Below are 12,029 nucleotides of genomic sequence, written 5' to 3'. Positions count from 1 at the left end.
TCCGGCGTAGTTGTTAGATCGGTTACTGCTACTACAATGGCAGGTTATCAAAATTTAAGGGAGTTTGAACGTGGTGTTATGGTCGACGCACGAGCGATGGGATACAGCAACTCCAAGGCAGCGACGGAATAGGGGTATTCCTGTACCACTATTTCACAAGTGCACTGTGAATATCAGAAATCCAGTAAAACATCAAATCTCCGACATCGCTGCGGTCGGAAAAAGATCCTGTAAGAACGGGACCTACGACGACTGAAGAGAAATGTTCAACGTGACAGAACTGCAACCCTTCCGCAAATTGCTGCAGATATTGATGAACACGTGTCAGTGTGCGAACCATTCAAAGAAACATCATCGATGTGGGCTTTCGGAGCCGAAGGTCTACTAGTGCACCCCTGATGACTGCACGACACAAAGCTTTACGCCTCGCCTGGGCCCGTCAGCACTGACATTGGACTGTTGGCTGGTCGGACGAGTCTCGTTTCAAATAACATCGAGCGGATGGATGTGTACGTGTATGGAGACAACCCCATGAATCCATGGAACCTGCATGTCAGCAGGGGACTGTTCAAGCAGGTGGATGCTCTGGGGCGTGTGCAGATGGAGTGATATGGGACTCCTGATACGTCTAGACACGACTCTGACAGGTGACACATACATAAGCATCCTGTCTGATCACCCGCATCCATTCATGTCCATTGTGCATTCCAACGGACTTGGGTAATTCCAGCGGACAATGCGACAGCCCGCACGTCCAGAGTTGCTACAGAGTGGCTCCAGGAACACTCTTCTGAGTTAAACACTTTCACTGGCCTCCAGACTTCCCAGATATGAACATTATTGAGCATATCTTGGATGCCTTGCAACGTACTGTTCAGAAGAGGTCTCCACCCCCTCGTACTCTTATGGATTTATGAACAGCCTGCAGGTTCATGGTGTCATTTCCCTCCAGCACTACTTCAGACTTTAGTCCAGTCCATGTCACGTCGTGTTGCGGCACTTCTGCGTGCTCGCGGGGGCTCTACACGATATTAGGCAGGTGTACCAGTTTCTTTGGTTCCTCAGTGTGATTGGAATTCATCTACAGATTACTAGAAGCACCATGTATCTTAATGGATCCTCAAAAACGTGAACAAATTGTATGGGAACAACAAATTATATGTAAACAACTTAAAGTTCAGACGTTCTGATGGCAATATTGTGTAAAGTTACTCATGCAGGACTTGGAATCAGAACAATTCGCATTTTCGAATTGCCCTTTGAAATAACCGCACAGCAAATTAATGTAGTGTTGAAACGCTGTAAGCAACATTTGCTGAGAAGTGGCCGGCTGCATACAAATCCCCAATATTAAATGGAGTGAGGCCAGTTAAAACTTACATGGTAAAGCGTATTGTTATTTATGAAAGGATGACCTAGAACATATTCGCGATGCGATTCCAGGGACATGTACGCGCTCAGTGTTTGCAGCGCCGTGTGACACAAATACCGACGGATGAGGCATCTGTCCCGCCCACTATGTCACAGCTACCGATAACGTACGTCGCAGCAGTTCGCGGAACTCTAGCTACGACATCAGAGGCAGTTATTCATGAAACTGCGGGCCACGTCACGGAGGACGCACGAAAGGAAAAGACCAATCCAGAAGAAACTCTACAAGACGTAGTATCCGATCATCTCTATGAAAAATAACGAGGCAGTGGTGTAGATATTGCGTACAAAAGTGCAAACAACGATGACATGACCGTAGCTCCAAATAATTAACAAAAGTACGTATATGACACTGAATCACAGAATATAACCGACGAAAAAACAGAGAGCTCCGACAAGTAAAACGAAAAACGCAGGACTGCCCACCATGGAGTGGAGAAAAGTGCGCCCATTCTGAAACAAAAGGTGAAGCAAGTACGATACAAACTTTATGCCACACCATCAGAAAGCCAGGAAGAAAAACAACAAACGTCGAAGAGCTCAAAAACGGCAGAACTACCACACCATGAAACAGGAAAATTAGAGGAATCCACAAATACCATAATTATTCAAAAAGGTGCAACACATACGGACAACCAACCTACGGAACCATGGAAGGAAAAAAAGGAACACGTAAAGTTAACCATCCGCAGGTATAGGCGGATGATAACGAAGAAGGAGTTCAAGACCAAGAAGTTGCGGCAAACCCACAAGAAAACACATGAATTATCGGAAGAGAGGACACAATCAAACACGAGACCCTCATCGCAAGAAGCAAACACTAATCAACTGTGTCTGGAGAAAGGATTCCTGCCAATCACCATAGTAATGAATCACCGATTGTTGCCTTAAGACAGAACGATAGCGATATTGACAGTCTCACTCCTAGCATGCACGTGTCTGAAACACTAACCGACAACATAACTTGGTATGAAGAAATGAAGAGTGTAACCTGCCAGCAACACTCAGTAGCGGACGTGATACAGGGGAGCTCAACTGGAATGATGAAGATATTGAAGACAACTTCCGTTAACACTCGGCTGTGAATCGATGACTGACCGAAAAGAATACTAGCACTGACTTATAATTTTAGGGTAGCTACCGTGAACATAAACCGAATCACTAGTGTGACTGATATACAGGGTGTCCGAAAAGTCTTTCCCTGATTACATAAATTAATAACTCAGGCTAGAAGTAAGATACAAATATGAAACTGGTATCTAATCGTTTACAAAATATCAAAGTTTTTTTCACATATCAGTAAACTTCCACATGAGCACCCTTGGTAGCACGTAGCACATCTAGGCGATATAAAATTTCCGTCCACACTAGCCAACATCACTGGAGGGATCGATTCAACGACTGTGGTTATCCGTTGCCGCAGGGTTTCAAGATCTGGTACACGTGTTCGGTAGACCTCGTCCTTGACATAACCCCATAAAAAGTAGTCTAATGGTGTTATGTCAGGAGAGCGTGGAGGCCAAACCGTTAGCCCATCACGACCAATCCATCGCCCAGGAAATGTCATATCAAGACAGGCACGGACGTCCAAACCCCAATGAGGCGGTGCACCGTCTTGCCGAAACAAGACATCGGGGTGATACTGAAGCAGTTGAGGAACAGCATACAGTTGCAACATGTCCAGATACACTGCAGATGTGATGGAGCCTCAGCGAAGAAGAATGGCCCGATAATTCGATCGTGCAATAGCGCGCACCAAACATTCACCTTTGGACTGCCTCTGGTGCACTCCATGATTTCACCAGGGGATTGTGAACCCCAAATGCGCACATGATGGCGATTCACTACTCCACTGACGAAAAAGGTCGCTTCGTCGGAAAAGGCAATTCGTCTGAGATAACCATCATCGTCCTCAATACGTGATAGCATTTCGACCGCAAAGTCATATCGACGTGTACTGTCATTGGGCAACAAGGCCTGAACGATTTGCACTTTGTATGCCCGAAACAATAAACGTTTGTGTAAAATGTCACGGAGAGAGCTTTTTGGCATCTGTAATTCACGTAAGGCCCTGCGCACCGATTTCTTCGGACTTCGCAGATAAGACTGCCTTACAGCTTGCACACTGTCTGCTGAGGTTCTTGGTCGACCAGACCTCGGAAGGTCTGCAACCGATCCTGTGTTCTTGAACGTCTCAAACCAGGCTTTAATGCTCTTGACATCAGGTGGATTCCTTCCAAATGTTGTCTGGAAGCGTCTCTGCACTGTGGTTGGTGATCGTGTCTTATGGTACCACGGGACACACTGTGCCTTCTCCTGGTTGGTTAACATGGCTTCTTGGGCACTGCACCTCATCCACTACTTACGTACTGCGAACCTAAAATAGAAAAAAAACTTTGATAGTTATAAACAATTCGACACAAATTTCATATTTGTATCTTACTTCTAGCCTGAGTTATCTAATCAGGGTTGAGTTTTCGGACACCCTGTAGAATGCTTACGAGATTTTATATATGCGTTCGATGTACACTGAGATGACACAAGCTGTGGGATAGCTGTCGGCAGTCTCGCGTACGCAAGGTATAAAAGGACAGTGCATTGGCGGAGCTGTCATTTGTACAAAGGTTATTCATGTGAAGAGGTTTCCGACCTGATTTTTCACACGACAGAAATTAACAGATTATGAAGGCGGAATAGTGGTTGCAGCTAGACGCTTGGGACATTCTATTTCGGAAATCAGTAGGGAATTCAATATTCCGCGACACACTGTGTCAAGAGCGTGCCCAGAATACCAAATTTTAGGCATTACCTCTCATCACTGACAACGCAGTGACCGATGGCTTTCACTCAATGACCGAAAGCAGCGGCGTTTGTGTAGAGTTGTCAGTGCTAAAAGACAACCAACACTGTTTCGAGTAACTTCAGAAATTGATGTGGGACGTACGACGAACGTATCCATTAGGACGTTGCGCCGAAATCTGCCGTTAATGCACTGCGACAGCAGACGACCGACTTGAGTGCCTTTGTTAACAGCGCCTCTCCACGACTCATAACCATGTCGATTGGAGGCTAGCCGGTTGGAAAACCATGGCCTGGTCAGATAAGTCCCAATTTCAGTTGATAAGAGCTTATGGGAGGGTTCGAGGGTGGCACAAACCCCACGATGCCATGGACCAGATTGCCAACAAGGCACTCTGCAAGCGGATGGTGGCTCCATAATGGTGTGGGATGTGTTTCCATGGAATGGAGTGAGTCCTCGGATCCAGTTACACCGATTATTGTCTGAAGTAAACCACTGTCAGCCATTTATTGACTTCATGTTCCCAGAGAGTAACGAAATGTTTCTGGGTGCCAATGAGCCATGTCACCGGGCCACAATTGTTCGTTATTGATTTGAAGAACATTGTGGACAATTCCAACGAATGATTTAGCCACCCAGATCCCTCTAAATGAATCTTATGGAATGTTTATGCAACATAATCGAGAGGTCAGCTGGTGCACAAAATCCTGCACCGGAGACACCTTCGGAATTATGGATGCCTGTAGAGGTAAGATGGCACAATATTTTTGCAGGGGACTTGCAGCGACTTGTTGAGTTCATGCCACATTATGCTGCTGCACTACGTCGTGAAAAAGGAGGTCCGACACCATATTAGGAGGTATCCCATGACTTTTGTCAACTCAGTGTAGACATAGTCAGGTTGCAAGATGTGTACACAGACGGGGGTAAACACATCCTGGGGACAATTTTATCCTTAAAAGAGGATCTGCAAGCGATACTGACACGTTATTCAAGGATGAAATTATACATAGAAGTATTAAAGAACTTGCGAGTGGACGAGGAATCCCGGTTGAAACAGACACAGCTCAGCTCGTTAATATATACACTCCGCTCTGTTTGCAAGCCTGACTGGACAGAACTACCCTCTTTCAAGAAAGCGTAGTTGAGTTACTCAATACTGCGAACAGAACACCATCCTTGTTGGGGATTTCAACTGTGTTCTTTCCGCCGCCGACCAAACGCACAATCCTAACACATGCCTGGAACTGGAGGACTAAGTGAAAGGACTGCGCCTGGATCAGACAGTCAAGAGGGAATCCAGGGCTCATCTATGTTTCTAGCCATTCCATGAGTAGGATAGACTGAATTTACGGCTCTAATAGCCTGAAAAATGTGTTCTCAGCGCCGAAACTTGTCCATTCAGTTTTCCTGACCATTTGGCAGTTGTGGCTAATATTAAGACGCCACAGCATAGGACATTTGAGGGTAGGGGGCCCCGAAATTCAATTTGTCACACTTGATGGGCACAGAATTTGAGCACGGGTTAAAGAGAGTTTGGGAAACGTGCTTAATGAACATACGGCGCTACTGAACTAATCTGGAATGGTAGGTAACACATGCAAAACCTGAAATACGATCTTTACTAAAAAGCTACGCTTTTGAAGACAACCAGTGGTAAAGAAATACAGTAGAATTGCATTTCCATTGTCTAAGAGAACCACACACAGATGCCGCCATACGCCACGTCACATCTTGAAAATAAAACGGATCAAAACCAAAATAACATCTCTGAAACGGAGGATGAAAAAACCGAGCTTCTCCGCCGTCTGGTCGAATTCAAAGAGGACGCCGCGCGCAATGATGGCGGAAGACAACTTGTCCACCACCAGGACATCATAAAGTTTGCAATGTTTATTTCACGGGACACACGTGAGGCATGTTTAAATTGCACTGAACCGACTGTGATGCAAGCAGAGAATGCAGAACTGGAAACTTAACTCACTCCACATGAACTGCATAAAGCGTTGAAAGAAAGACGTAGGAATAAATTCCACGGACCCTATGGGTTACCAGTAGACTTTACATGCTTCCATCAGTGATTGCTCATGTTGATAACTTCCCGTTACCTCACAAATATGATGTCTTTAAGTAAAATCAACATTAACGAGTAGCCTTGAATACGAAAAATAGTGAGTGAGTCACTCGTCCTCTCTCGCTGCTATCTACTCTTGAAAGGGGTGCCTGTTTCTATTACAGCGACAGACCTGACGGTCGTGAGCCTTCCTAATATTTGCCCGAGCTCGCCCCCATTTGTCCCTAATAACCCCCAGATTGATAGAGGGAGGTAAAAGGTCATTTATCTCCCATAAATTGAAGAGCAGGGAATTCATGGGATATGCGAGCATTAGGCTAGCTGGGGTGGCCTGGGATGCTTCATGCCGAGCGGCGTTAAATGCTGAGTTTAATCAGGGCAAGGTGGTATCCCACTTCTTGGGCGATTTATGGTGGTATGTAATCAACGCTGACTTCATGTTGTGGTTAATTCTTTCGGCAAATCTCTGAGGATAATAAGGTGTTTATAATATTACTTGAAAATACAGCTCTTCGGTTGCACAGGTAAAAAATTTTCAACTTTACCTAGGTTTCAACTGCTCTAAGGCAGCCTTCATCAGAAGTAAAAAATTTTTACATTACATTACATACTCACTCAACAAAATAGGAGGAGCAGTTGTCACGTACCTAATTGAAATTTTTTCAGAAGTGAAATTCATGCTATGCACCAGGAAAAAACCTCTACCCTGGACCCACGTTATTTAAAAAACGAGACACATTTCCTTCCCTATCCTTGTTCAGCCCCAGTTCTTGCTGCATCTCCAAAGACCTCGTCGCCGACATTATTTTAAAGCTTAATGCCTTAACCTTACGTTTTTTGTGTGTTTACACATCTAGCTCCTACCTGGACAATTTACGAAATTGACTGATTACCTTGCTGAATTATTCTTCTTCACTCTCATCAACAAACTGATACCTATTCGGTGTTAACTCAGTTTTTTGCATTAAAAAAAGAGAATATCTCTCCAGTCTGCCAACCGGAAGTGCATGAGAGAAACAGATTGGTGTGACACAATCATAAATCGGTGAACGTGCCTTATTTTGTAATTTTCACGTAATATCATTTCTCATTTCCCAAGACTCTCATCACAGCAGTTTTTATTCATGCCTCCTCCAATAGGAGGCACTTTCTCCGCCGTTCATGGCCTCCGAGCTTTGAGTATTTATTAGCCGCAATATTTAATTGGATGTTCTGGATTCCGGAAATACTCTATTATAATGTTCATTTAAGTCCTTCTTGATGAAAATATTCAGAAATTCACAAGAATAAATATAGAGAAATAGAAAAAAAGTTTTGTTATGATTTGTAAAGGACGACGTTATGTCTCCCACGAATCGCTTCTTTCCTTAGAAACGTTTCACTTGCCACAGAAATCATTCCATATCGTATTACTACCTTGGCAGTATATTAACAAAGAACAGCATTTTCACCAGGTCCGGTGTCAAAATTAAGCAATAGCATAGTGAAACACTTGTGATTTTAAGGTTGATTAAAAATTTCAAAAAAAAAAAATTATGTGGATAACTGAGCATGAATTAGAAACTCTCTCCGCTACAGTACGGTACTGAGTCTTACTCTGGCTCCATATTTCGATGAGTAATGAGACACACCGTCGAGGACATAGGTAAGAAGCGTTCCAAGTTCTAAAGGAATCAGTTACTTAAGAGAGTCCATGGAACCAAGCAGAGACCGTCACAGTTACGGTTTCCGAAGTCACATCGCTCATCCAGATGCAACCATACATGGGAGAGAGCCAAGAGATTTGAAAATCTAGTAGCTATTGCGCAGGTGCTGTTATCTTCAAAAGTATCCGAACGACGTGAAGTTGCGTTTCGCCTGATTTTCATGCAACCCATATGATGTAACTGTCTTGCTGGTCGTCTGTTCTCTTTTCGGTGCAGACGTTTGACTATACAAAATGGTTACTACAAGAGGCCACAAGAGATAATTGCTCTATATGGCTATGAATCCAGATGCAAACTAATATCATGATAATGCAAATATCAGAAAACACGTTGTTAGAGATGACACAACCAATTCTCTTGTAAATTCAAATTTATTATTGTAACTGGCATTTATAAAAGCAAATTTCAACTAGAAGTTACATTATGAACATTTTTGTACTGGTCTGGGACCCGGGACTCCAATCCAGCAATTATTGTCCCATGCTCTCAGTCACAAGTAAATGGCGCAGTGTAAACGATAAGTCCAGATATTGAGCACACTCTCATCTGTGCTTTTTAATTTGCATTTCGTTTCCTACAGTTACATAGGTAAGAGGGTAGTGACCTTTCCTCATGAAGTCTGCTTAAAAAAAGATCGGGGAAGTGCGAGTAAGACTCGCGCTCTGAGGGATCCGTACAAACTTAATTATGTGTGTCGATGATAATAATAATAACAATAACAATAATAATTGTAATTTCATGTGTCTAAGTGACATGGGGAAAGTCTTTCTATTCGACGCCATTTCATGCGACTTGCGTGTGCCTAACTTATCCGTCTTTCATCCGGAGAAAATGGATTGTTTTTCGTGGAATACGAACCACGTGTAGTTTCTTGCGACGCCTCACGTCACTAAGAAATGAAAGCCAGTTTAAAACAAAGACTGTAAAATCGATCTCACGTCACTAAGAAATGAAAGCTAGTTTAAAACGAAGACCGAAAAATCGATTATGCCCTCGAGAATCGATTCCGTATCTCCCCCGGTTTCCAGGCATGGGTTTTTCCGGTAGTCCACTAAGACCTCACCGTCCATCTATAAAACGAAATAGCATATAGATTATACATACACGTAAAAAAAGTCAAGTGCAACCATGAACAGAGACAAAATAAACTTATAACCCCTGCCACTGTTCATAGTTAATCTTGACTTTCATATACGAATATGTAAGATCTTGACCTGATGTATATGCTATTTCCTAAAAAGATACTGTTTTGTCTCTATGGATGACCTGAAAATGGGTTCTGTTAGCCCGAAACTAGTCATCAATTTAATAAAAAGTTAATCTTGCAACTTTGACTGTTTCTGTATCGAACTGGTTAACACAGGTTACTGTACTGCAATTAATCCAACATGCTGGAACTCCGAGATAAATAATTACTTCACTCTCATCTGTCTATCAATGCTCAGAATTTTACTGCAAGTTAGCACAACTTGCATGAAAGTTCCCAAGAGTATAATACATTTCTGTAGGCTCTCTCTCGTCTATATCTCACCTTCTATGCACTACCTCGACTTCACAAGTTATCGTATCTTTACAAAAGCTGAAAATAGTTGCGAAAGCTGAGACACTGGCTGTTCCTCAATGTTTGATCATACTAGATAAATGCCTAATGTATTCTAACTACTGGAATGGCTCATTCATAAACTTACACACAGGAACCGCTAACTTTGATAATTTTTGTGACACGTATTTTCATATGAAAACCGGAAAAGAAGAGAGTCGATTCGTTTGAGGTTTAGTTTACAGAAAAATGATGAAAATTGTCTGATAAGACATGAAAAAAGGAGCTACGGTGCAGAAACGAAGACGAAAGAAATTCCTGGAAAACATTAATTAAAACATGATGACAGAACACGTGTTAAGACAGTTCGAGAAGACATCCATGGTACTAGAGACAGCCGCATAGAGCAAAAGCTGTAGAGCAACATAGATACTGAAATACGTGCATCCTATAACCGAAAACGCTTCGTGCAAATGGAGAGATTGGCGGAAGAGAAGAAGTCGTGACGAGCTGCATCAAATTATTCGAAAGGTTGGACAACAAAACAAAAAAAAAAAAAGAGAGAATTATGTATATGTTGCTGCTGTTGTTGCAGTAATGGGTTTCAGACCGAAGACTGGTTTGATGCAGTAGTCTACGCTAATCCAGCAAGTGCATTATCTCTGCATAACTACTGCAACTTGCTGCTATGTGGACCTTCTTACCATATTCAAATCTTGGTCTTTCTGAGCTGCTATTACTCCTCCCGTTTAAACACATGCAACTTCTCGATAGCACAAGAGAAAGTTAAGACCTGCAGGGGGTACCTTTTCAATTACATATTGATTTCCTTTGGACTCTGCACGGAGCTGAGCTCTCGGGGTGGGTGGCGGAGAAGCCGATTGGTGTGACGTCATTAATTCGTTGCCAAGGGAGGGGGAGGGGGCGGGTGGCGTATTTCTCTTGGACTTACGCATTAACGCTATACGTTTTAATCTTACCTCAACAGCTCACGGCCACCAGCAGCCGAGACGTAAGCATGATACTTCCGCTCGCCACGGCCGCCGAGCGTCGACCGCCGCTAGAGCACCACGACCGACTGCGTGTAGATTGTTCATCTGTTGGATCTTATGAGTGAGTTTGGGTGTATGAAAATACACTGAGATGACAAGAGTCATGGGATACCGCCTATAATCGCGTTGGACCACCAGGGCAGCAGTTCTATCCCGTTTATTGGATAAAATTTTAGGGGATTTAAAGTTTAATTTTGTCTTCAGATATTTGGACGATGTGGTCATATTTAGTGCCTCCTTTGAAGAGCATTCAGAGCACATCTGGAAGGTACTAACCAGTCTCAGGGATGAAGGTCTGACTCTGAAAACCTCAGAGATGACCTTGGCTAAGCGCCAAGTGTCATTTTTGGGTCACTTTGTGTCCAGGGACGGAATTAGTATTGATCAGGAACGCACTAAGGCGTTGAAGAATTTTCCACAGCCACGAAATAAGAGGGAGGTTGCCCAATTTGTAGGGATGACTAATTGCACTACTGACCATTAAAATTGCTACACCAAGAAGAAATGCAGATGATAAACGGATATTCATTGGACAAATATAGTATACTAGAACTGACATGTGATTACATTTTCACGCAGTTTGGGTGCATAGATCCTGAGAAATCAGTACCCAGAACAACCACCTCTGGCCATAATAACGGCCTTGATACGTATGGGCATTCAGTCAAACAGAGCTTGGATGGCATGTACAGGTACAGCTGCCCAAGCAGCTTCAACACGATACCACAGTTCATCAAGAGTAGTGACTGGCGTATTGCGACGAGCCAGTCGCTCGGCCACCATTGACCAGACGTTTTCAATTGGTGAGAGATCTGGAGAATGTGCTGGCCAGGGTAGCAGTCGAACATTTTCTGTATCCAGAAAGGCCCGTACAGGACCTGCAACATGCGGCCGTGCATTATCTTGCTGAAATATAGGGTTTCGCAGGGATCGAATGAAGGTTTAGAGCCACGGGTCGTAACACATCTGAAATGTAACGTCCACTGTTCAAAGTGACGTCAATGCGAACAAGAGGTGACCGAGACTTGTAACCAATGGCACCCCGTACCACCACGCCGGGTGATACGCCAGTATGGCGATGACGAATAAACGCTTCAAATGTGCGTTCGCCGCGATGACGCCAAACACGGATGCGACCATCATGATGCTGTTAACAGAACCTGGATTCATCCTAAAAATTGGCGTTTTGCCATTTGTGCACCCAGGTTCGTCGTTGAGTACACCATCGCAGGCGCTCCTGTCTGTGATGCATGGTCAAGGGTAACCGCAGACATGGTCTCCGAGCTGATAGTCCATGGTGCTGCAAACGTCGTCGAACTGTTCGTGCAGATGGTTGTTGTCTTGCAAACTTCCCCGTCTGTTGACTCATTGATCGATACGTGGCTGCACGATCCGTTACAGCCATGCATATAAGATGCCTGTCATC

General features: G+C 43.8%; 1 protein-coding gene across 1 annotated transcript in view; it reads left to right on the top strand.

Moving 5' to 3' along the window:
- LOC126481964 (sel1-repeat-containing protein YbeT-like) overlaps positions 1–12,029 on the top strand; it is a 290,901-nt gene that overhangs the window by 101,869 nt on the left and 177,003 nt on the right. The window lies entirely within an intron of this gene.

The sequence above is a fragment of the Schistocerca serialis genome, chromosome 5 (genome assembly GCF_023864345.2).
Source record: "Schistocerca serialis cubense isolate TAMUIC-IGC-003099 chromosome 5, iqSchSeri2.2, whole genome shotgun sequence".
NCBI lineage: Eukaryota > Metazoa > Arthropoda > Insecta > Orthoptera > Acrididae > Schistocerca > Schistocerca serialis.
Note: the sequence above shows the minus strand (reverse complement) of the source record. Positions and strands in the feature narration are given on the sequence as shown.